At 51.0% G+C, this 22,661-nt stretch overlaps 3 long non-coding RNA genes across 4 annotated transcripts; 2 read left to right on the top strand and 1 right to left on the bottom strand.

Moving 5' to 3' along the window:
• Positions 1-1,161: 1,161 nt before the first annotated feature.
• Positions 1,162-5,159, top strand: LOC139037090 (uncharacterized). Its single transcript, XR_011489889.1, has 2 exons — positions 1,162-1,430; positions 4,794-5,159. It is a non-coding gene; the product is annotated as an uncharacterized lncRNA (long non-coding RNA).
• Positions 5,160-5,678: 519 nt separating this feature from the next.
• On the bottom strand, positions 5,679-7,543 carry LOC110127730 (uncharacterized). Its single transcript, XR_002310900.2, has 2 exons — positions 7,459-7,543; positions 5,679-5,834 (listed from the first exon to the last, which is right to left on the bottom strand). It is a non-coding gene; the product is annotated as an uncharacterized lncRNA (long non-coding RNA).
• A 10,191-nt stretch (positions 7,544-17,734) lies between these two features.
• Positions 17,735-19,380, top strand: LOC139038598 (uncharacterized). Of its 2 annotated transcripts, none has more exons than XR_011491619.1 (2): positions 17,735-17,928; positions 19,145-19,380. It is a non-coding gene; the product is annotated as an uncharacterized lncRNA (long non-coding RNA). The 2 variants fall into 2 exon arrangements; XR_011491622.1 differs by having other exon boundaries at positions 19,118-19,380.
• Positions 19,381-22,661: the final 3,281 nt, after the last annotated feature.

The following is a 22,661-nucleotide window of genomic DNA, read 5'->3' as shown; positions in this document are numbered from 1 at the left end:
TGTGGGTGGGTTTGGGTGCGCCTGTTGCTGTGAGTGGGTGTGTCTGTGTAGCTGTTTCTGTATGGGTAGGTGTGTGGGTCTGTGGAGTGTGGGGAAGGATCTTTGGGTGTTGCTGTATGTTTGGATCTGGATGTGTCTGTGTGATGGAGGGGGGGTGTCTCTGTTGAGGAGTGTTAACAACACCTTCCGAGGAACAGCAGTCCTTTTTCACAGGCTCTTTCAAGTTGAAAACTGTTTTCAAAACCCGGAAATGGCAGCCAGGCTGTCACCAGCTTCCTGCAGGGCAGTGGGCAGAACAAGGCTGAGTGGAAGGGTGGCAGACAGGCCTTCAGCCTGCAGGGACCCCAGACCCACTTTATGGCCGCTCACACCTGCCAGGCACAGGCCTCCTGGGCCTGACTGCACGGACGTATTTAGAAACAATTAATTCTCTGGTTGGCCGGGGGAGGGGCCCTTTTATTTTCATCTGTTGCAGAAATAGCTCTTGTCAGATAGAAGTTCTTGTGCCCTCTGGGGTGAGAGGCAGCACTGAAATAGAAGTAAAGATATTAAGGATTTTAGACAGACAAGAAAACTCCTGAGCTCGGCTGAAACAGAGTTTAAAATATTTCTCTAAAAATAAGCTTTGTTTTCCTTGTGGATTCCTCTGGCAGTCAGGCCTCCTGTCAGGGTATTTAGCTGGCCTGGGAAGCCAGGCGGAATTTTTTTAAAAAGCAAGTGTTTCCCAGCTGTGGCCTTGGAAAGTTCTCTGTTTTCCACTTATTAAACTCCTAGTTTCCGGCTAATTAAAATTATTTGCAAATACAACTCCATGACCCCCACAATATTTGATGAAACGCAGAATTCCCAGTGACCCCTCTGCAGGAGGCCGAACCAAGCTGTGGGGTGGCCTGTGACCTCTCCACTGGGCCTGGTGCCAGTTTTATGAGGAGAGGAGACCCTTTGAAATGTAGGCCCAGGGCCTTGTCTTATCAAGTCCCACCACCCCTGGAGTGGCTGGAGGCAGAGGCTGCTCGCAAACAGCCTCTGAGCCCTGCACCACTGGAGAAGGGGCTGTAGGCCCTTGGCGACCTGCTATTTGTTCCCCTGCATCCCTGAGTGCAGAAGGGGTACACCCCAGAGGAGAGGAATTTGGCTAAGGTACATGGATGGGTAGGTGATCCTGGTTATTTCTCCCTGGCCTGGCTACTCTTGAAACTTCAGGCCAATGTATCCACAGGATGTCTGGACTCTCAAGGTGATGCATTGTGAAGATGGAAATCCCAGGTGCCACAGGGAAGAAGGCAGATATTGCTGAGGGCCTGGGCTGGTGTGAGTCAGACAAGCTGCCGGGCTCCCTTCCACTGCCTTGGGATGCTGTCTGGGACCTTTCATTCATCCCACGGATCATTCTTGATTGTCTGGTACCTGTCGGCATTGCAGGAACAGAGGTGAGCTGACATGCCATTCCTGCCTTCACGGACTGTGCTTGCTTTCAAGGTTCCTTTTTGTTGAATCAGCCCTCATTCTTTTGTACGACAAGATAATATTCCATCCTAGGAATAAAATCCTTTTGTTTTTCATTCATCAGTTGATAGACATTGGAGTTGTTTTCCACCTTTGGGCTATTATTGACTTATACTGTTGTGAACATTGATATACAAATTTTTGTGTGAACATGTTTTCAGTTCTTTTTGTTATATAGCCAGAAGTAGAATTGCTGGATCATATGGTAACTCCCATTTAACTTTTTGAGGAACTGTTAACTCTGTTTTCCAAAGTGATACATTGGTTTTTCTTTCTTTCTGTGTTTTTTTTTTTTTTTGTATTTTTTTTTTTTTAGTTTGGCCATGCCACACCGGCACGTGAGATCTTAATTCTCCAGCCAGGGATAAAATCCATGTCCCCTCCATTGGAAGTGCAGAATCTTAACCACTGGACTGCCAAGGAAGTCCCTACATTGGCTTCTATAACTCTTTTATTGTCTGTTTCCCCTACATAATGATGCATGCTGCATGGATGACCACATAAAAATACTGGTGCACTCATTCCCAAGAGTCAAGACTGAAGCCCTGTTACTGTCCCCATTTCAAAGACGAGGAAACTGAGCTCAGAGGATTTGTCATAGGCCTGAGGCCGCGCAGCTAGGAAAAGGCTGCAGCAGAATTCAAAGGAAGCTAAGCAGTGGCTCTTCACATCATCCCAGGCTACCTCTCAGACTCCTGCTTTACTCCCACACTATCTACAAATAGAAAATTCCAGGAGGCCTTCCAGGATCTCTTTCCAGGGTAGACCCTGTCCTGCCTCATCTCTACTTCTAAAACACAATGAGTTTGAGTCACCTTTGAGCTCAAAATCTTTACTCAGAGTAAAATCTAAAAATCTTACCAAGGCCTTACAAGGTTCTTGTCTGTCCCTCCCTGTCCACCCGTTAGCCCCGTTCCCTTCTGACCTTGACTCTCCCCCCCCTCATCCTGCTCCTACCGCTCAGGCCTCCTTGCTGGTTCATAATCATGCTGGACCTACTCTCTGCCTCAGGACCTTTGCATATGCTATTCCCTCTGCCGTGCTCCTCCACACTTCTTCAGTTTCCTATAGTCACCTTTTCAGGGGGCCACCCAGAACACCCTGTCAACACAACACAACATCTGGCACCTCTCATCCTGCTTTATTTTTCTCCCTAGCATTTTTCCCTAGCGATATATTTTAAATGCATTTGTTTATGTCTATATGGTCCTTCCTTCTCAGACTCTAAGCTTTATGAAGGCAGGCACTGTCCCCAGGGGGAAGCCATTGAAGGGTTTTAAGCTGGGGTGTAAGACAGCCCCAGTCACATGTTAAAATGATGTCGGTTGTGTGGCAAGTAGACTAGGAAAAAAAAAAGATTCCTTATAAAAACAATTTTTAAAAAATTATTTATTTGGCTTTGCTGGGTCTTAGCTGTGACACGTGGGATCTTTGATCTTCATTGTTGCATACAGGATCTTTAATTGTAGCATGTGGGATCTAGTTCCATGACCAGGGATTGAACCCAGGCCCCCTGCATTGGCAGCACAGAGTCTCAGCCAATGGACCACAAAGGAAGTCTCTAAAAACAATTTTAATGCTAAAAAAAACATTTAAAAAACCATGCCCTAGTGTAGCCCTTTCATTCCACAGATAAGAAGAGTAAGGGTAGGAAGACCCTTCTGGAGACTTCCCGATTTCTGGGTGTCTACATAACTCCTGGGAAAAGAGACCACCCAGGACACTGTCCTCCCTACGTAGAGCTGTTGGTATTGACTCTTACCAAAGCAGACCTAAAACCCTGCGGGCCGAGAGGCTCAGTGCATCAGGTCTGGATATTCTGTTCCTCTGGCTCCTCAGGGAGGCCCCGGAGGGTTTGCAGGGTGGACATACCAGGAGTTTACTCAGCACAGCCCTGGGAACTCAAAGTTCCGCAGGGCCTGGAGTGTGGGAGGGCTCCTGGGAAGTATTGCTACCCCTCTATGCGGGGTCCCAGTCTTCAGGGGTTACCGGCCAGGGCTCCCACAGACCTGGGTTCACACCTCGCCTCACAGCCACTCCCGACCTGTGTAATCCCGAGCCAACTCTGAGCCTCAGTTTCCTCATCTCTGAAATGGGGATGACCATGCAGCTTCTGTTACACAGAGCCCCCAGGAGGCTCAAAACATCATCATGGGGGAAGTGCTTAGGAGAGGACCCAACTCAGGGTCTCACGATGACACTGTGGGCAGGCAAGCGGAGTGGGTAGCCGAGAAGCCATCAGGTTCCAAGCCTAGCTTCGCTACTGCCTATTGTGAGATCATGACCAGTGGCTTGTCGTCCCGTTTATAAAATGTCGCACCTATCGCCCAGGGCTATCATGAAGTTCAGATGAGTCAGTCAACCCAAGCAGTAAGGACAGAGCCCAGCAGGTAGGAAGTAGGATGTAACAGTTTGTTACTGCACTCTTGGTTTGTTGTTGGTTTTTTTTCTTTCACACCCCATCAATTAGACACCAGTCTGAGCGGATTCAGGAAGTCTCTCTCACCTGCCACCAGCAAACCCACCCAGCCACCCAGGCCTTAAGATGACAGTGACCACTGCCTTCCTTTAGAAACTCTAGATAGACCTGTGCTGCCCCATAGGCAGGCACTAGCCACATGTTGGTATGGACATTTAACTTGAAATTTAAAACTTACTTCATAAGTCACACCAGCCACATAGCAAGTGCTCAGCTGTCGCTGGGGGCTATTGCACAGATCATTTCCATCATTGCAGAAAGTCCTGTTGGACAACACTGCTATTCTGGAATATTCTAGTAAAAGGCAAACAAGGTAGGAAACTTTTATCATCTAACCCTTGAAGGGTTAGTCCTTTCCCAAAGCAATTCCTGGGATACACCCACGGTGCCCTTGATGGATATCCCTCCCTCCACAAGCCAAGAGACTCCAAAATATTCCTAAACTGCCCCTCTGTCCCATAGACTGTAAATGCCAGTGGGGAATCCAGCCCCCAGCTGCTCCTCCTTTCAGTCACCATCACCAGTGCCTACTTCTAAAACATCAAGGCCATTGGGCCCCTCCTGCCCTATGACCCTGACAGGTGCCCTCACCCCCCAGCTCAAATCCAAGCTTCCAAACATGCTATTCGAGGCTCTGCCTCAGGCCTGATGGCTCCTCACCTGGCCAGGAGCATGGATGGCTGATGATGCCTACTGCTCTTCACCACCCTGGTCTCTGCTCCCCCGGGACATCCCCCCATGTTCCCCGACTTCCTCTGCCTCAGCTGAAAGTCAACCTCAGATCTAACCTCTCTCTCTGCGTCCACAGGGCCCCATGCAGGCCTTTGTAGGAGCACTGAGCTCATGATCTGACACCAGCTGCTGACGGCTCTGTCTTCCTCTCTGGCCTGGAAGTTCCTTCAGAGCAAGAAGGTCATGTCCCTCCTTGCACACCCCAGCCTGGCCCCTAGAAGGGCCTCAGTGACTGTGCAACAAAACTAGCTCCTCCTGACCCATGAGAGGGGTACCATCCACTCTCATTTGACAGTTGAAGAAAATGGAGCTCAAGGGAGATGAAGACAGTTGCTCACCACCCCAGCCCATGAATGGTGGGGCCACAGTGCCCTCCCCACCCCCTTCAAGGCCCTTCAGAACAGAGGGGGGTGAGAAATAAACTGTTCCTTGGTACGCATGACCTCCCCTTGAGTTTGTCCTCTTATTCCAAACTCATGCATGCTTGTTCTGAGTAACCAAGCAGCAGACAGTGCGTTCCAATGTGTCCAAATGGAAGCATTCCTCCAGAGTCTCCTCTTCAGCCCCACTCGGCACAGCTGACCACACAGTAGCTGCTTTGGGTGAGGCCTTCCAGAGACTTTGATTGTGTGACTATATCTCTACAAACTCGCACACACTTCAGTTCACAGAGCGGGGTCACACTTACCACCCTGGACATGGACCCACCCTCCTCAGTCAGTCCACCAACATCTTCTCTCATGGAAGCATGGTACCCACCCACGGTAGGAGGGAGGGCTTGGTGGCGGCCACCAAGGCCCTGCACTTTTTCACTTTTTCATGAGCGATGCAGCACAAACATGCTTACCCACAGACTTTGGGGTGAGTCTTTGCCTCAGATGAATTCGTGGAGGCAGCATTGCTGAGTTGCAGGCTAGCCCATGTGTGGAGCAGAGGTTCCCAAACATCTTGGCACCAGAGACTGGTTTCATGGAAGACAGTTTTTCCACAAATCCGGGAGGGCAATGGTTTTGGGATGATTCCCACGCATTACTTTTATTGTGCACTCTATTCCTGTTATTATTATGTCAGCTCCACATCAGATCATCAGGCATTAGATCTCAGAGGTTGGGGACCCCTGCAGAAGGCAATGTGCATTTAAAAGCTTGAAACCGGCCATCATAAAAACTCCCCCAAAATGTCACACTATATCCCTCCCCCCCAACCCCCCACCCCAACTCTGAGCCTCCAAGGCCATTCTCACCCCTGTCTGTTCCCTGTGTGCCTGTACTGAGGTTTTTTGGAGTCCAGGTAACAGGGACTGTCCCCTGGGGTCTGGTCTTTCTGTCTCTCTGTCCTGTTCTCAGTTCTTCCCATGTTGAGCCCCAACCCCCACACCCCCAGGCTCTTGGAGGGCAGCTCACCTTTGTCCACCCCCATCCCCTGTTGAGCTGGAGCCAAAGACTGAGGCTGTCACCCGGGAGCCCCTGGCAGGCCTGGGTCAGTCCCGCTGGCTCAGGGCACCTGGGACTTGAGGGCCAGGAGGTGGGAAGACTCTCCCCCTGAACCCAGGGAGCCCTCATCTGTGTGACTGTGGTTGGTGGTGGGGAGCCTGTAAAAATCCTCCCAAGACAAGAGCATTTGCCCACTGAGGATGTGAGACTGGAGGAGCATCTCAGCAAGAGCATGTGGGTGAGTGTGTACGTGTGCAGAAGCGTGTGTCAGTGTGTGTGTGTGTCTCAGGGGCCGTTGTGTCAGGGGTTATGTAAGGGAGGCACTCCCTGGGGCCAACAAACCGCAGTGGTATAACCGCCGGCCAGCAGGGCCACCAGAAGGAAAGGAGGGAAAACATGAACAGCATGCTGGGCCTGTCCCTCACCCGCCACAGGCGGGCCCTGGACAGCACAGCCCTTCCGGCCCTCCATTCCCACCACCTCAAGCCCTGTGGGCTGGCCTGTGAAGGGGTGATCATGGAGGCCAAGGAGGCCAAGGCCGGGGGTCACGGGAGCCCTGCAGGAGTGGACATCCCCAGCTCTTGATCTGGGCCCACAGGACAGACTGAAGGGTCTCCCTGGGCTCCTCCTGGCCCTGCTGTAAGGCCATGCACCCCCTACAAATAAAGTATGCTACCTTCCTTACCACCAGAGCTGCTCTCTTCTTAAAGCCTTTGGGGATGTGGGGTCTCTGTGTCCCAGAGGCCTGTCTGGCATGGAGCCAATCCCTCTGCACTGAGCCAGTGTGGACTCACAGTTCACCTGCTCATATCCTTGGGGTGGCCTGAAGGCCAGCTGTCTCTGCCGCTCTCTCACAGATGAACAAAGGTGCACCAGTTCCCTGCCCCCCTCAACCTCATCCCCAGCCCAGATGCCTGCCTTCCAGTCAACTCCCAGCCTCAGCCCTTAGCACCACACCTGAGGCCCTCTCTTCCAGGAAGCCTCCCCTGACTGCTCCAGCCTAGAGTCCCCCTCTCTGCCCTGAGCTCCTGAGGTGCTTCTGGACACACAACCTGACATCTGTCCATGCACAGATGTTCCTTCTTCTCCAGGTCATCTTAATGATAACGGCCAACACTTATGCAGCATATTCTCCACCAAACCCAGTCCCTTGAAGTTGCGCTAGCCCTAGAAGGTGGCTTTCTAACTGCCATTACGTGGCAGGGAGCACATGATGGAAGCTAGAGGTGTCACAGTACACGCGTGGGTAGACTGCTCAGCCCCAGGAAAGTCAGGCTCTGACCCAGAGGACCAGCAGCCAAGACTCACCCTGGTGGCTCCAGTGGACTGAGAGGTTCAGGGGTCCTTCGACCTTGAGGTTCTTCCCTGAGAGTCCTTTGGAGTTGTCACTGAGCTGGCTGTTCTTGTGAGTATAAAGGAGAGAGTGAGAGACAGAGAATTCTTACCAAGGTGGAAACTCAAACTACAGAGACAGGTGAGTAAAAACCAGAAAGCTAGAAAGCAAAGATGACTCAGGAGACAGCTGTGGGTCTGGCCAAAGTCAGAGACAGGGCAGGACAGCAGGAAGGAAGGGGGACCCTGGGGAGAGGGAGCAGTGGCCTAGGGCTGGCTCTCTGGCTCCCCATCCCCCTCTGGAGGAAGCATCCTGCCTGCTCACCCTGGCCTGTGAGGTCCCAAAAACTCCCCAACAGGGGATGGGGGTGGACAAAGGTGAGCTGCCCTCCAAGAGCCTGGGGGTGTGGGGAGTTGGGGCTCAACATGGGAAGAACTGAGAACAGGACAGGGAGACAGAAAGACCAGACCCCAGGGGACAGTCCCTGTTACCTGGACTCCAAAAAACCTCAGTACAAGCACACGGAACAAACAGGGGTGAGAATGGCCTTGGAGGCTCAGAGTTGGGGTGGAGGGTTGGGGGGGGAGGGGTGTAGTGTGACATTTTGGGGGAGTTTCTATGAATATCTCCTTCTCTCTGTTCCCCTGTGTCAGTGGGCCCAGGGCAGTCACCCACCCTCAGAGGGTAGGAGCTGGTCAGGAACTGGAATGGCTAACCTCCCCCAGCAGGAAAGTTGTCTGCTGGGCAAGGATTAAATGAGGTAAAATAGACCACCACCTGGCACCCAATAACACTAGAAAATGTTAGGGCCCAGCTTTCTTTCCCACCCGTGCATCATCCATGCACATCTTCCTCTGGTCACTTGTAGAAAAGTTGGGAGTCTACAAAGGGCCTCCCTGGTGCTAGGTTCCAGGGAGGAGGGACGCAGAGAGGTGGCAACTCCACTCTCACTCCCCTTGGGTGAGCACTGGATGAGAAGGTGCCTCTGCCTCCTTTAGCCCCTATTCATCCCCAGCCCCTTCTCCACCCAGCTTACTCCAGCCCCCGGACACTCCGTAACGCCATGCCTTCCAGCAGCCTTCGTGATCCATCTGGTTTCCCAGAGCACAGATTCTGGAGCCAGCCTGACTGGTTCCCTCCCAGTTTTCCCACTTATCAGCTGTGTGAGCTTGGGCAAGTTCCTCAACTTCTCTGTGCCTCTGTTTCCTCATCTATGATTGCCCTGTCCCCTGGAGGTCCAAGGGGAAGTTTTGTTTCATCAAATGAGCTTCAAGTTTCATAAAGGTAAAGGAAGCCTGCTCATTAAACCACACTGTCCTTTAAAAATCTCTCCCTCCACTTTCAGAGGGGATGATCCCATACCACAGAGACAGAAACTGAGGTTCAGAGAAAGTTCATGCCTTGCCCAAGGCCACCAGGCAAACCTGCCTCCAGTAGCTCCCTCTGCTTGCTTTGGGTTAATTGCACATCTGATTTCTAGGCTCTGAGATGCTTCCAAGAGATTCTGGCCCAAGGGTGACTGGGGGTGATTAGGAAAGAGGTGAGTAAGCATTTAAAATGCTCTAAGGAGACTGGACGTCACAAAGAGACCTGTTTGCAGGGGCCCAGCTCAGCTTCAACAGTATGTCTGTGAGATGGTAGAATCCACATGGCCCAAAAATTGCCTGAGTCTGCATGTGCTGGCCAGAGAGATCTCTAAGTTATGAGTTATGAGAGCAAGGGAAGATCTCTGTTACAGCACTGCTTCTTTTCCTGTGCCTTCTGTTTAATGGGTACACATGCATGCATTATATGCTTGTATGGGCCTAACATTTTTTTCTGGCAGGTAACACAAGAAACTGTTACCTGGGTACCCTCAGATAGAGGTTGGGAAAATTGAAGGCAAGGTGGGGGAGAGTTGTTTTATTTTAAATCTTTCTCTTTTGTTTGATTTTCCTACCATGTCCATATATTATTACAGCCATACCTCAAAGATATTGTGGGTTCAGTTCCAGACTACTGCAATGAAATAAATGTCACAATAAAGCAAGTCACACAAATTTGTTTGTTTGGTTTCCCAGTGCATATAAAAGTTATGTTTACACTATGCTGTGTTCAGTGTGTAGTAGCATTATGTCTAAAAAAGCAACATATATACCTTAATTTAAAAATATTTTATTTGCCTAAAAAAATGCTGTCACCTGACAATGCAGACTTGCCACAAACACTCAAATTTGTAAAACATACAATATTGTGAGGTGCAATAAAGAAAAACACAATAACACAAGGTATGCTTTCATTTTTTAAATGCCAACAGGTGTTATCTGAGTGCTTCGGGAATAAAAGCCATTCTGCTCTTTTTCTGTAGTGCCAAAAAAAAAAAAAAAAAAGAGGTGAAATGTAAATGAGTAGGAGGTGTACAGGGTCTTTTTGGATCGCGTTGCTGGAGGCAGGGCCTAGCTGGGAACAAGACGCTTTAGGGCCCAGAGACCTCCGGAAGGGGGTGGGGGAGGGGTGCTGTCTGTTGATTCTTCTTTCCCCCACAATTGGCTCAGGAGGACCTTGAGAGGCCTCAGCCAGCCCTCAAAGCTTTGAGGCCCTCTCTCCCATTTGAGCTAAACCTTCCAGAACCCAGAGCACAGGCTCCTTTCTTTTTTAAAAATATTTATTTATTAATGTATGAATTTGGCTGCACCAGGTCTTAGTTTTGGCGTGCGGGATCTGTAGTTGTGACATGTTAGATCTAGTTCCCTGATCAGAGATCGAACCTTGGCCCCCTGCACTGGAGAGCACGGAGTCTTAGCCATTGGACCACCAGGGAATACCTCTCCAGGTTCCTTTCTAATGAAGACAAGAACCAGGACCTCTATCTGTTTGCCTGAGGTTTGCCTGCAATTTGCATGACCTACCATTGGCTATCCTGCTTTATGAATCTCTGGTCTCCGGCTTCCCTGGGGGAGCGCCCTCTGTGGACAGGTTGCCACACCCTGCTGGCCAGTCCTGGAGAGCCCGGGGATCTGCTGGGGGGTTCAGTGACCCCCTGACTCTCTCATCAGCCCTGGCCTGTGGGGCTCCTTATTTTGCAGTCACTCCTGGCCCAGTACCATGTGAGAAAGCCTGTGGCTACGGGCTTCACTTGCCACTGGCCACCGTACCAAGCCATGGCCATATCCTAGTGAAGAGAGACACTTTACAGGCTAAGAAACTGAGTTCAGGTCGGTAATTGATTTGCCAAGGCCAGTGGTGAGCCAGTGACTGAACAGTGCCTAAGATTCGAGCATTTCTCCATCCTGGGTACTTGACCCTCAAGAGTGGACTGATAAGAAATGAAGTTAATATGATCCTAACATTATTGGAAAAAAAAAAACCTGCCTTAAAATTGACCCAGATGATCAGCATATGCCACTATGAAATTATGAATTAAAACAAGATACCACTACATACCTGTTAGATTGGCCAAAATCTGAAACACTGACAACACCAAATGCTGACAAGGATGTGGAACATCAAGAACTATCACTATCTCTAGCGAGAATGCAAAATGGCACAGCACTTAGGAAGGCAGTTTGGCAGGGCTTTTTTTGCCTTTTTTTTTTTTTTTACAGAACTGTCACGCGAGTGTATGCTCCTCGGTTCTTTGTCTCGTCACAACAAAGATTTGGAGTGACGGACATTAAAGCCCCTCGGCGGGTCACGGCTCTCGGAGGTCAGACCGTGTTACAGCTCTCAGGTCTCGAACGGACCGTGTTACAGCTCTTAAATAAGTCAGTGTTACAGCTCAGTGTTACAGCTCTATTTATTTAGATAATAGCAGGAAAATCCATCTTCGAGGCAAGAGGGCAGGTCGATCTAAAGACGCGAAAGAGATCGCCCCATCGCGCGGGGGAGAGAGCAAAAGGAGAGAAGAGGACTTTGGCTTCTCTTTTTATATGTTTCTCTGTCCGTGGGCCTGTCTTATGTAAATTGGGCCAGCCAGGAGTGTTGTTTGTTTTACCTGAGGTTCTCACTCCGGTCCTCGGACCTTCCTTTGTTCTATTTTCCCAGACTTTCCCTTCCAGATCTTTTAGCCACCGCCATCTTGGACTCTTTTTCCCTATTCTAACTACCTAACAGAACTAAACATACTATTTATGATCTTGCAATCATGCTCCTTGATATTTACCAAATGAGCTGAAAACTATGTGCACACAACTATCTGCCCACAGATGCTTGTAGCAGCTTTATTCATAATTGCCATAACCTGGAAGTAACCAAAGTTTCCTTCAGCAGGTGAATGGATAAATAAACTCTGGTAACTCCAGACAATGGAATATTATTCAGTGCTAAATGAAATGAATAATAAGCTAGGAAAAGACATGGAAGAACCTGAAATGTGTATTTCTAAGTGAAAGAAGCCAATCTGAAAAGGCTCTATACTGTATGATTCCAACTTGATGACATTCTGGAAAAGGCAGAACTCTGGAGACAGTAAAAAGATCAGGGAGGGTTAAAGAGGAGAGAACGATGAATAAGCAGAACACAACTACTCTGTCTGATACTATAGTAATGGATACATGTCATGACACATTTGTCCAAACCCACAGAATGTACAACACCAAGAGTGAATCCTAATGTAAACTATGGGCTTTAATGATAATGTGGTGTCATGTAGGTTCATCAGTTGGAACAAACATACTACGCTGGTGGAAGATGTTGATAATGGGGGAGGCTCTGCATGTGTAGGGGCCGGGGTGGGGGGTTTGGGACCGGGGTAGTGCATGAGAACTCTCTTGTACTCTCTATCCAATTTTGCTGTGAATCTAAAACTATTTAAAAAAATAAAATCTATGAAAACACAAAAGTCACCCAGGAGCGAAGGTTCTAAAAGACCCTCTTTCCTACAACATCTCCTGTAAGAGGACAGTGTTTCCCCAGGGCATGCTTGGGTCCCTGCTAGCCAGGAGGTGGGTTGGGGGTGCTCAATGCCTGTGGTGGGCTTCTAGCATGGGGACTGCAGGGTGAGCAGCCCCGACCTTGCCCCTGCTACCTCCCCACATGTTTCCTGAAGGAGACTCAGAGATCCCCAGCCGTTAGCCCCCTTCTCCCCAGCTTCCTGTTTGGGCTCCAGAGAGACGTTGGGCCGTTTCTGCAGCTGAACTGGGAGCCAGTTGGGCTGGTGGGAGGGAGGACTTGCTTTGTGGGCGAGCAGGTCAGGGGGCTTTGAATCAGTTGGGGCCTCAGCTTGGATACTCAAATCCTGACCTGGAGGCCCCCTTGAAAGGTCAGCAAGTTCAGCCCCCTGCCCTCAGAGCAGGACATATTTGGGTGCTGCAGCTGAGGTCCTAAACACCACGTGGCCCCAAACAGCAGGCAGACCTTCTTTCTGGCCAGTGTGCCTTGAGGAGTCACTTTACCTGGATGAGCCCCAGGCTCATCACCTGTGAGCACCTACTCTGTAGGAACACAGTACGACACACAGCGGCTCTTATCCCTGCGGCAGACACAGGGACCCACACTCCACACATGTCTGAAGGGAAGAAACCCTGACTTGTCCCCCCCTCGCACCTGTCCCAGCCTCACTGCCCTGGAACACCTGAGAGTGTCGTCCCAGCTGCAGAGCTGCCGGGGTCATGGGGAACAGATGGGACAGCCTGGCCCTCAGGAAGCCCCGGGCTGATCAGGCCAGAGCCACACACAGGCAAGTATTTTCTGAGGGAGCAGCCTGGGAAAGGCCAGGGAGACACCAAAGTGACCCTGAGGTTACTTCAGGAAAGGCTTCCTTAGGAAAGAGCTTCTCAAGGCAGATGTTTGGTGATGAGTGGAGTTAGCCTGGTACAGACAGGGTCCATTAGCAGAGGCCCAGTGCCTGGAGAAGACTCATGGACAGAGGAGCCTGGCGGACTGCAGTCCATGGGGTCGCAAAGAGTCAGACATGACTGAAGCGACAGCACAGAGGCAGGCAGTCAAGTATGTGACGCAGGCAAGACTGTGGTTAAAGAAGGTGCTGGGAGGGGAAGCCAGAGGTGGTTGCAACAGCCCAGCTGGCTGATCCCACTTCCCTTCCTCCAGGCGTGGGGGATCTAGGACTGGAACGTGGCCCTCATTGCTCTGGGGTCTCAGCTGGCTAGCAGCCCTGCAGCCTCACCTCTGCATTCACCGTCAGGCTCTGCCTGCTCTGGCAGAGGCTCAGGCCACTGCCCCCACCCCACTTCGTGGCTCCAGAGTGGGCGTGGGGCCCTGGGGAGGCCAGACCACACACCTTCAGGGCCTGGGAGCGAGGAGAAGGGAGGATGGCCGACCCAGGCTCCTGAAGGAAAGGAAACTGCAGTCAGGGGCGCCTATCCTTGATGAGACCAATTGCTAGCTGGAAAGGCATTGCCTCAGGCCCCCGCAGGGGTATGTTGGTAGACAGGCTTCTCTTTGGAGATGCTCCAAGAGGTGCTTTTGGAGTTGAGAGCCCTGCAAGGTGAGGACTGAGTGTGGGGCGGTCCCCAGCTTCTGTTTCTCCAGCCTCAGAAGCAGCCCATATCCCACATGAAAGTGGGATTCACTTTCACCCCTCCCTGCCGCAACGTGCCCTCATAAGATGAGGACCTTCCTGGGCCAGGAGCTTGGCTTCTCCATCAGACCAACAGAAGTCAGCTTTCCTTCTAAGACAGTCAGGGTCTGGGCCCCTTCTGTTCTCCATGTTCCCTGGCAGTTCCTGAGCCATTCTCCCCAGGTGACATTTAGGATGTACAGAAGATCTGTGCTTTCGTCCTGTGGGCGGGTAGTTCTGACCATGTCAGGCCAGATCTTCTCCCTGGGTCAGTGAGGGCCCCACAGTGAGGTGAGGCTCAGGAGGGCCTGACGGGAGGAGAGGAAGCTGGGACATAATTTGGGGAGACCAGGACAAAAATGAATTGGGGCACCTTATTCAAAAATTTAGATTCCAGGATGCCATCAACAAGAGTAGTAAACCAAGGAAGAGGGTCCTTCTAATCAGCAGGGACTTGCATAACTGCACAATAAAGCCAGAAGTGGGGGCACTCTGTGGAAAGAGGAAAGGAGGCTGGAACAAGGAGCAAGGGGCAGGGAAGATGTGGGCCTCCTGGACTGCTGACACCAGGGAAAGATGGGGCTAAGTTTGTTGGACCAGATCCAGAAAGACCCTAAACACTCACATTTGAACTTGATCCTGAAGGTAAACGCTAATGTTTCCTGAGCCCCCAGGGAACCAGGAGAGGCTGGACCAAGGTGGAACAGGAGGGGGCCGATGGGAATCAATTGCCCCGTAGAAGATTTCCTGGAGAAGAAACGAAGGCCCAGAGAGGGACAGAGACTTGCCTAAGGTCACCCAGCCAGGGGTATAGAGCCAGGTCAGAGCTCCAGCTGCCTGCAATCTCCTCTCAGGTTCTGTGGGGAATAAACTGAGAACGGGTGTGCAGCATGGGAGGCCAGATAGCGCTGGACCTCCGACGTGCTGGTCCACCTAACGAGCAGGAGCACCCCTCCCCCAGAATGCTCGGTCTCCGTGAGTTCCACCCCCGACTCCCCCTCACGGCGCCTGCCTGTCCTCTTCTGGCCCTGCCTCTGTGTCTCTTGTGCTCCCCCTCTGCCAGGCCCATCCTCAGGCTTCTCCATTACCTTCCCTACCTGCCCCCAACAAAGCTGTGCCTCTCCACGCACCTGAACCTTTGATTCACCACTGCCCCCCAACCCCTACCCCCTGGCCTGCAGTGGTGTGCAAGTGTGTAGGTGCCCAGAACAGGGGTCTCTGCCCTTGGAAGGCAGACAAGGCTCAAAAGGTTCTTCCAAGCCCCGCCCAGAATCTACTGTTTCCCCTCCCCCCATTCAACTTGGTGTTCTGCCCCTCTCTACTCCCTCCTGCACTCCAAACCCAAATCCTGAGACCCACTCTAGGCGTTTGGAAACCTCGCTGAGGCCTCGGTGCCCCCTGGGGCCCCTAAATCCGTTACTTCTCTGTGTTCTTTGGGAAAATGGAGAGCTTCCAAATCTGCCATGCAAATAGATGCAAAATAGATGCAAATAAAAAGTTGAGCGCCGTCTATTTAAAACCAGTCTCGGCCTTGGGTGGTAGCTTCCCTCCTTCCTGCCCTGCTGGATTCACCTAAATTTGTGAGTGTTTGTCAGTGACTGTGTGTGTGTGTTTGAGAGAGAAAATGTCAGAGGGAGAAACGTAGAGCCCAAGGGACAGCAGGGTGGAGACGGGCCTCTGAACCTGGGGGAAGGGGCGGGGCCTGGTGAGGGGGCGGGGCCTTGGTGAAGAGGCGGGGCCTTGGCGGCACTTCCCTGCCCACAGGGTGGCCCTTGTCAAAGGGTGAATGTGGGGGGCGGTGGGAGATGGGGATATTGCATGTGGCTAAGTTTCTTGGGGTTCCTCAGGGTCACTGTCAAGGGTGAGGGAAGGCAGAGTCTCGAGGTGGGGCAGCGGCCTGCAGGGAGAGCTGGGACAGGGGAGCAGGATGAAGCTGCCAGGGTGAGCTGGGGGGACGGGTTCTGCTTTGAGTCTCATATAGAGACTGTAACTCCCAAAGCAAACCTGCCCAGGCCTGGAGGCCCCCATTAGTGCCAGGCCGAGGCCATCGTACACTCAGTGCCACTGCCGCCCTGAAGAACTCATGTGGAAGGTGAGGTCCTTGACCTCCGGGGGCCTCGGTTTCCTCATTTGTAAACACAAGTGATGGTGTGAGGAAACCGCTGTGCAATGCTGATTCGAAGCAGTCTGGGTCTGGTAAGATGATTTACAACCTGCAGAAAGAAGGAAGGTGGTAAGTCCTTCTAGAAGTCTCTATGAGAACCTTAGCAAATTTAGGAGGGACTTGGAAATAAATCCTCATCTGAAGTTCCTGAGTCTCCGTGTGGCGTCTCCTTGGGTCACATCCTCAGATCATAGGAAACAAGGGGCATATTTGCTGGGAAGAGTCCCACACGGGGAGACTCTTCAGGATTGAGTAGAAGTATCAACATGGGTGAGAGTTAAAAGAAGAAGGAAAGACACGGTCAGTAACTGGTTTGGAGAACTGGATTTGGGGTTCCCTGCTAGGTTCTTTTAAAATTTTGTATGACTTTTGGGTCAGGCAAGCCAACCTCTTGCCACTTTCTAGCTGTTTAACCTCACCCAGCCTCAGTTTCCCCATCTGTAAAATGGAGATGATCATTTCTGTCCCCAGGCTTGCAGTGGGAATGCAGTTCTGCAGGATACACAGAGAGGGTAGTCCAAGGCCACGTGGGTGTTCAGCAGGGAAACCGGGGCTTCCCCCTGAGCAGAAACCGAGAGCTTTTCAGTACCATTATTACTTGATTAGAGAATTCAGTTTTTTTCTAGAAAAAGACTGAGTGAGCCCTGTGTCATCCTGTCTGTGGTTCCTGCCGTGGAGAGGCTGACCACGGGCTTGGGTGTGATACAGCTGTCCCCGCCCTCTGCCTTTGGAGGACCACATGGGCTGCACAGTTGAACTTCAAAGGACGGTTCCAACAGACGCAGCCAGCTTCCTGCAGCTGTAGGCAACAGCCCACGCCAGCCTCAATCAGCCAGGGCTGAGGGAAGCTGGGAGAGCAAGGTCCAGGACGGCCTAGAGCTAGGTCAGTCTCAGAGACTTCCTGGAAGGGGCTGACCCCCAGATCCTCCCTGGGGAAAAGAAGAACTTGATTGGGGAGGGTGCCTCTCTTTTGTGATTTCTTCAGTGAAATAAATCCTTGTAGCCTGGGGTGTTGGGGTCTGGGAAGCATAGATTCAGAGAGGTCTCTAGGTGGAGGAAGGACTTGGGCAAGGAGATAAGAACACTGATAAACCAGATCACACTTGGGAATGCAACCTTCTGACCCTCCAGTCTCCAGAAACACAGAGCAGTTAGCTTCAGGCAAGTCCTCCTCTTCCAGAAAGCCCACCAGGACTGCTTTCAGCAGTGTAGTTTGCAGCTGTCAAGCTACAGGAAAACCTCTCGGGTCTGTGCTGTGGGTATGGGAGAGGGCTTGGATGAGAAGAAGCTGGATTAGCGACGGGGCCAGGGTGGCTGCATAGGAAGTGATGGAGTGGGCTTGGTGAGAAGAAGCTGGGTTAGGGACGGGGCCAGGGTGGCTGCATGGGGAAGTGATGGCCAGAACAAGGGGTGTATAGGCCCTGTGCGAGGCTGGCCCACAACAGGTGGGAGGTATTTTTAGGTAGGCTCAGGTGCAGACAGAGACATTACGCCATGGCCCAACAGGTGGTTAATATTTAATCCCTTCCTTAATCATTAACTCCGTGGCTGGCTGGAGAGGAACAGGACTGTTGTCAAATCAGTAACCACAGGCTGGGAACAATGTCCGCTGAGCTCGCGGCCCCTCCTGCAGCTGGGAGTGCTGGCTGGGTGGGGTTGGCCCTGGCCATGGGGGCCCTGGTTCATCTCCTTCCAGCAGTGACCTCAGGACACAGAGAAGTTACAGGAGGTCAGGAAGAACCCCCTCCAAGCTGGGGATTGCCCTCTGACTCCAGGCACTTACTGGTAGGGAGGCGCTGGGGATGGGGGGGGCTGTCCATTCAGGTGTGAGGTTTCTAGACCCTGCTTCCAGGCTGAGTGACCTTGGATGAGTCATGAAGCGGCCCCTCTGAGCTTCAGTTTCATCATCTGCTCACTGTGGATAAGTATTCTTATCTTAAAGGATGGTCATGAGATTTGAATGAGATATGGGTGTACAAGGAAGTACTCTGTAAGCTGAACATTGAGACAGCAAATAAGTTAGAGAAAGGGTGGATGGAAAGATACAGTCTAAGAGTTCAGAGCTGAAAGAGGAAAGCTAGTGGGCTGTAGTTTCCAGTCACCTAAATGCGTTTCCTTTCAATACAGTTGGCTTTAATTCAGGTCAGTAGTGTGTACTGGGCAAGGTAATGTCCCCTGTCCTAAGCTGGACTTTGGGGTAACTTGAAAGGAGTCAGCCTCGCCCCCAGGGAGCAAGGGTGACCAAGCTCCAAGCCTGAACCAGAACAAGATGAACAGTGTTGGTAATGTAGGTCAGCAGGTCAGGGCTGCAGGGTCTGCAAGGAGGGGCAGGGAGAGGACAGTGGGAGCTGGAGGGTCAGAACAGGCTTCAGGGGTGAGGCGGGTGGGGGCACACCCTCAGGGATGAGTGGGAGTTGGGTGTGTAGGGGAGGGAGGGCTCCTGAGTACTTGCTCGCCTGTACCCAGAGCATTCACGCATTTAAGCAGACTGTGCAAGGACATACATGAATCACACTTGGACACCCACATATACAAATTGATTCACAGTCACCCAAGGCATGTACAAACATACACACACACTCACAGAGGCACACCCCCTTGGGCACGCATGCACCTCCCCTCACTGCCTCAGCCCTGAGACCTTCCAGCTAGTTCAGCACATCTGAGCCTGGCTGACACCCACCAGAGAACTAAAGCCTTCAGGGTACATCTGAAAGCATGCTGTAAACTACCCATAAAGCAGTGTAATTTTTCATCTGTTCCCTCTTTCAGCTGAATTTTTTTTTTCAGCTGAATTTTTAAGACTGAATTTCATCATTTATCTAAAGAGAAAATATGCAAAATAACTGGTCTTAAGAGTGCAATATTATATTTTTATATAGAAATAAAAATTAAACTGGGATTATTCAGCATGAAACATAATATCATATATTATTTAATTAATATAATATTGTGGGCTTCCCTGGTGGTCTAGTGGTGAAGAATCTGCCTTGCAATGCAGGGGACACTGGTTCGATCCCTGACCTGGGAAGATCCCGCATACCATGGGGCAGCTGAGCCCATTTCCCACAACTACTGAAGCCTGTGTACCCTGAAGCCGGTGCTCCGCAACAAGAGAAGTCCTACCACCACAGCTAGAGCATAGCCCCTGCTCGCCGCAGCTAGAGGAAGCTCGTGCACAACAACGAAGACCCAGAGCAGTCAAGAATAAATTTTAAAAAATATATATATATATATACATATATAATATTGTATGTACTTGTGTGCTAAGTCGCTTCAGTTGTGTCTGACTCTTTGTGACCCTATGGACCATAGCCTGCCAGGCTCCTCTGTCCATTGGATTCTCCAGGCAAGAATACTCGAGTGGGTTGCCATGCCCTCCTCCAGGGGATCTTCCCAACCCAGGGATCAAACCTGCATCTCTTACATCTCCTGCTTTGGCAGGCAGGTTCTTATTATATATTAATATACAATATGCATATGGTAGCAAATATTTCTATAAATTATCACAAGCTCTGTTATCGTCACTGCCTCTTCAAATTGGGACTCAAGTTCATAAAAAAAAATTTTTTTTTTTCTGGTCATGCCACATGGCTTGTGGGATCTTAGTTCCCTAACCAGGGTTGATCCCAGGCCCTCTGCAGTGGAAACCTGGAGTCCTAACCACTGGACTGCCAGGGAAGTCCCATAGAAAAAAATCGTTTTAAAAAAGAGGTACAGCTAGAGTCTCATGTGGATATGGGGGAGCTGCAAGGCAGAAAGCCTAGAGTCGACATGGGCATCTGGACACATCCACCAGCTGGGACAGGAGACCAGCAGGACAAGGACAAAGGGACTAACTAGACAGCGGCAGGTCTAGGGGAAGCAGACACAGCTTCTTAGAGGAGGTGGGTATGGACTGGCCCGTAGGAAAGGAGGACTGGAGGGGCAGAGAGAGGTCCTGGGGGCTACTGGGACCCCCAGGAGCCTCATTGTCAGCCCCCCTCTGGCTGTGCCATCCCCATCCCATGCTCAGGCTGGGACCAGGCCCCCGTAGCCAAAAAGAAGTCAGGCAGAGACTCCTTGGAATTGGCCGTAGGGATAACAGAAATAGAATTCTGTCCTTCCCTCCAGGACTGTGTAGGAGTCTGGGGTAAAGGTCCTTCGCTGAGCTCTCTAAGCGCACCCTAAGACTCCTGTGGGAAGCCAGTCCTGCATGTTCCCTGCCCCAAGGAGCCTCTGTAGTGCAGTGTAGCCAAGGAGGGAGCCCTAATGGCTAGGGTCAGGCCCCTGGTGGTTTACAGCTCGGGCTCTGGATCCAAGCAACTGGAACCGAAATTCTGCCTCTGTCCCTCTCCAGCTGTGTGACCTTGGGCCTGCTACCTGACTTCTCTATGCTTCAGTTTCTTGTCCATAACATGGGGATGATAATAGTAAAGTACTTGATACTCGTGGTTGTTGTGAGGGTTAAATGAGACACAGGGCCTTGCCTGTGCCTGGAACATGATAAGTGCTAAATCCGTTTAAAGGAGAATTAGTTTCTGAGTCACATATTCAGGGAAGCTTCCTGGAGGAGTAAACATCCCAGCTGGTCCTTTAGAGACCAGCAGGGTTGCCATAGATCTAGGTGAGGGAAAGGTGTTGCTTTCCTAAGGAGGGGCTGGAGTAAGCAGAAGCCAAAAAGGACATGGCATGTTTGGGGACCATGAGGAATTTTGTGTGGCCATATCCACTGCCTGGAGGATGGACGTGGGAGTGGTGGGTGGGGTTGGGAGTAGTCAGGGAAGGTTTGGAATGTCCAGCTATCCTGGAGCAATGGGAACTCAAGAAGGCTGGTAAGTGAGATCCTGACAACACTTAAGGCTGAGTTCTGGCAGCAAAGATCAGGTTTTGTTGCCAGGGAAAAACCCAGGCAGGAGGACTTCTGGGGGCAGGAGGCCTGAAGGAGGCGGGTCTCAAGGCCCTGGGCTTGGGTGACTTGGGAGGAGGACCTGAGACCTCTGGAGACGTGGGGGTGCTGATCTTCATCTGTGTGTCTTTCACCCTGCTTAGACTCAAAGTATAAGTTTGAGTCCATGGAGCTCCATCGCAGAAGCCTTTGGGCACGTTCTCTGAAGCTCTTACAGTCCCTGCATTCTATAGGTCTGGCCCAGAAACCTTGGGCAAGTCACAGCATTTGTCTTGCTTCCATTTTCCCATCTGTCCTGTGAGGATAGGTATTCCCGTCCACCCTGGGATATAGAAGCCCCAGGGGGATGCTTTGCTGCTTTTCTGGCCAAGGTCAGGCAGGCAGGAAGGTTCAGGGCAGTGTAAGACCCAGGCCACAGCTTCCCCTCTGTCTTGCCAGGGTGGCCCCTCAGCTTATCTGTGTCAGGGCAGATGGAGGAGGAGGAGATACTCCTTTAGGCAGCCAGATAGTGTGAGGGAGTGATAAAGGGCACAGGCCCAGAAACCGACTTAGAGAGGGTGGGACAGTGAGGCTGTCGCTTCCCTGACCCCTTGCCCCACCCCCATGCACCCTCCAGGTCAGCTGGCTACAGCCCAGTCTTCCACCATGCCCCCCACCCTCCCATCCCCACCATGGGGCAGGAGGAGGGAGAAGAGGCCATAGGAACTGACTTTGAAGGTTGTTGGTGGCCTTTGGACACTGTCTCAGGGGACCAATGGGGGCAGAGGTCAGACTATGAGGGAAAGAGAGGGTGACCACCCTGTCCTTCCCAGTTTTAACACTGAAAGCCCATCCTCAGAAAGTCCTCAGTCCTGAGCAAATCAAGATGGTTTGCCTGGGACTGTCCAACTTTTTAAACTGAAAGTCTCCCCAGTCCCAGGGAAACCAAGACATTTGGTCACCCTAGTAGAGTAAGTCTTAGCAAGAGTGATTAGGATGCGGAAGCAGACAGCTCTTTTCTGAGTTGCCATAGCCCTGATTCTTTTTTTTTTTTCAATTTTAATTGAGGTAACATTGGTTTCTAACATTACATTTCATATACTTCTGTATATATTACAGTGTGCTCACCACCAAAAATTTCATTTCCATCTGTCACCATACTCTTGATCCCCCTTTCCATTTTTCCCTCCCTTCTCCCTGCACTCCTTTCCCTATGGGAACCACTGTTGGGTTCTCTGTATCTATGTGTTTATTTCTCTTTGGTTTGTTCATTTACTTTGCTTATTTGTTTGTTTTTTATATTCCACATATGAACGAAATCATATGGTGTTTGTCTTTCTCTGCATGACTTATTTCACTTAGCATAGTAAGTGAAAAGTCCATCCATGGTCCATCTTAAGGTCCATCCATGTTCTCACAAGCAGCAAGATTTCACTGTTTATAGCTGAGTAGTATTCCACTCTGTGTGTGTGTGTATCTTCTTTATCCACATCTTCTTTATCCATTCATTTGTTGATGGGTACTGAGGTTGCCTTCATATCTTGGCTATCTAAATAATGGTGCAGTGAACATAGGGGTGCATATATCTTTTTGAATTGGTGTTTTCGTATTCTTTGGTTATATGCCCAGAAGTAGGATAGCTGGATCCTAT

Source organism: Odocoileus virginianus, chromosome 2 (genome assembly GCF_023699985.2).
Source record: "Odocoileus virginianus isolate 20LAN1187 ecotype Illinois chromosome 2, Ovbor_1.2, whole genome shotgun sequence".
In the NCBI taxonomy this organism is placed as follows: Eukaryota; Metazoa; Chordata; class Mammalia; order Artiodactyla; family Cervidae; genus Odocoileus; species Odocoileus virginianus.
Note: the sequence above shows the minus strand (reverse complement) of the source record. Positions and strands in the feature narration are given on the sequence as shown.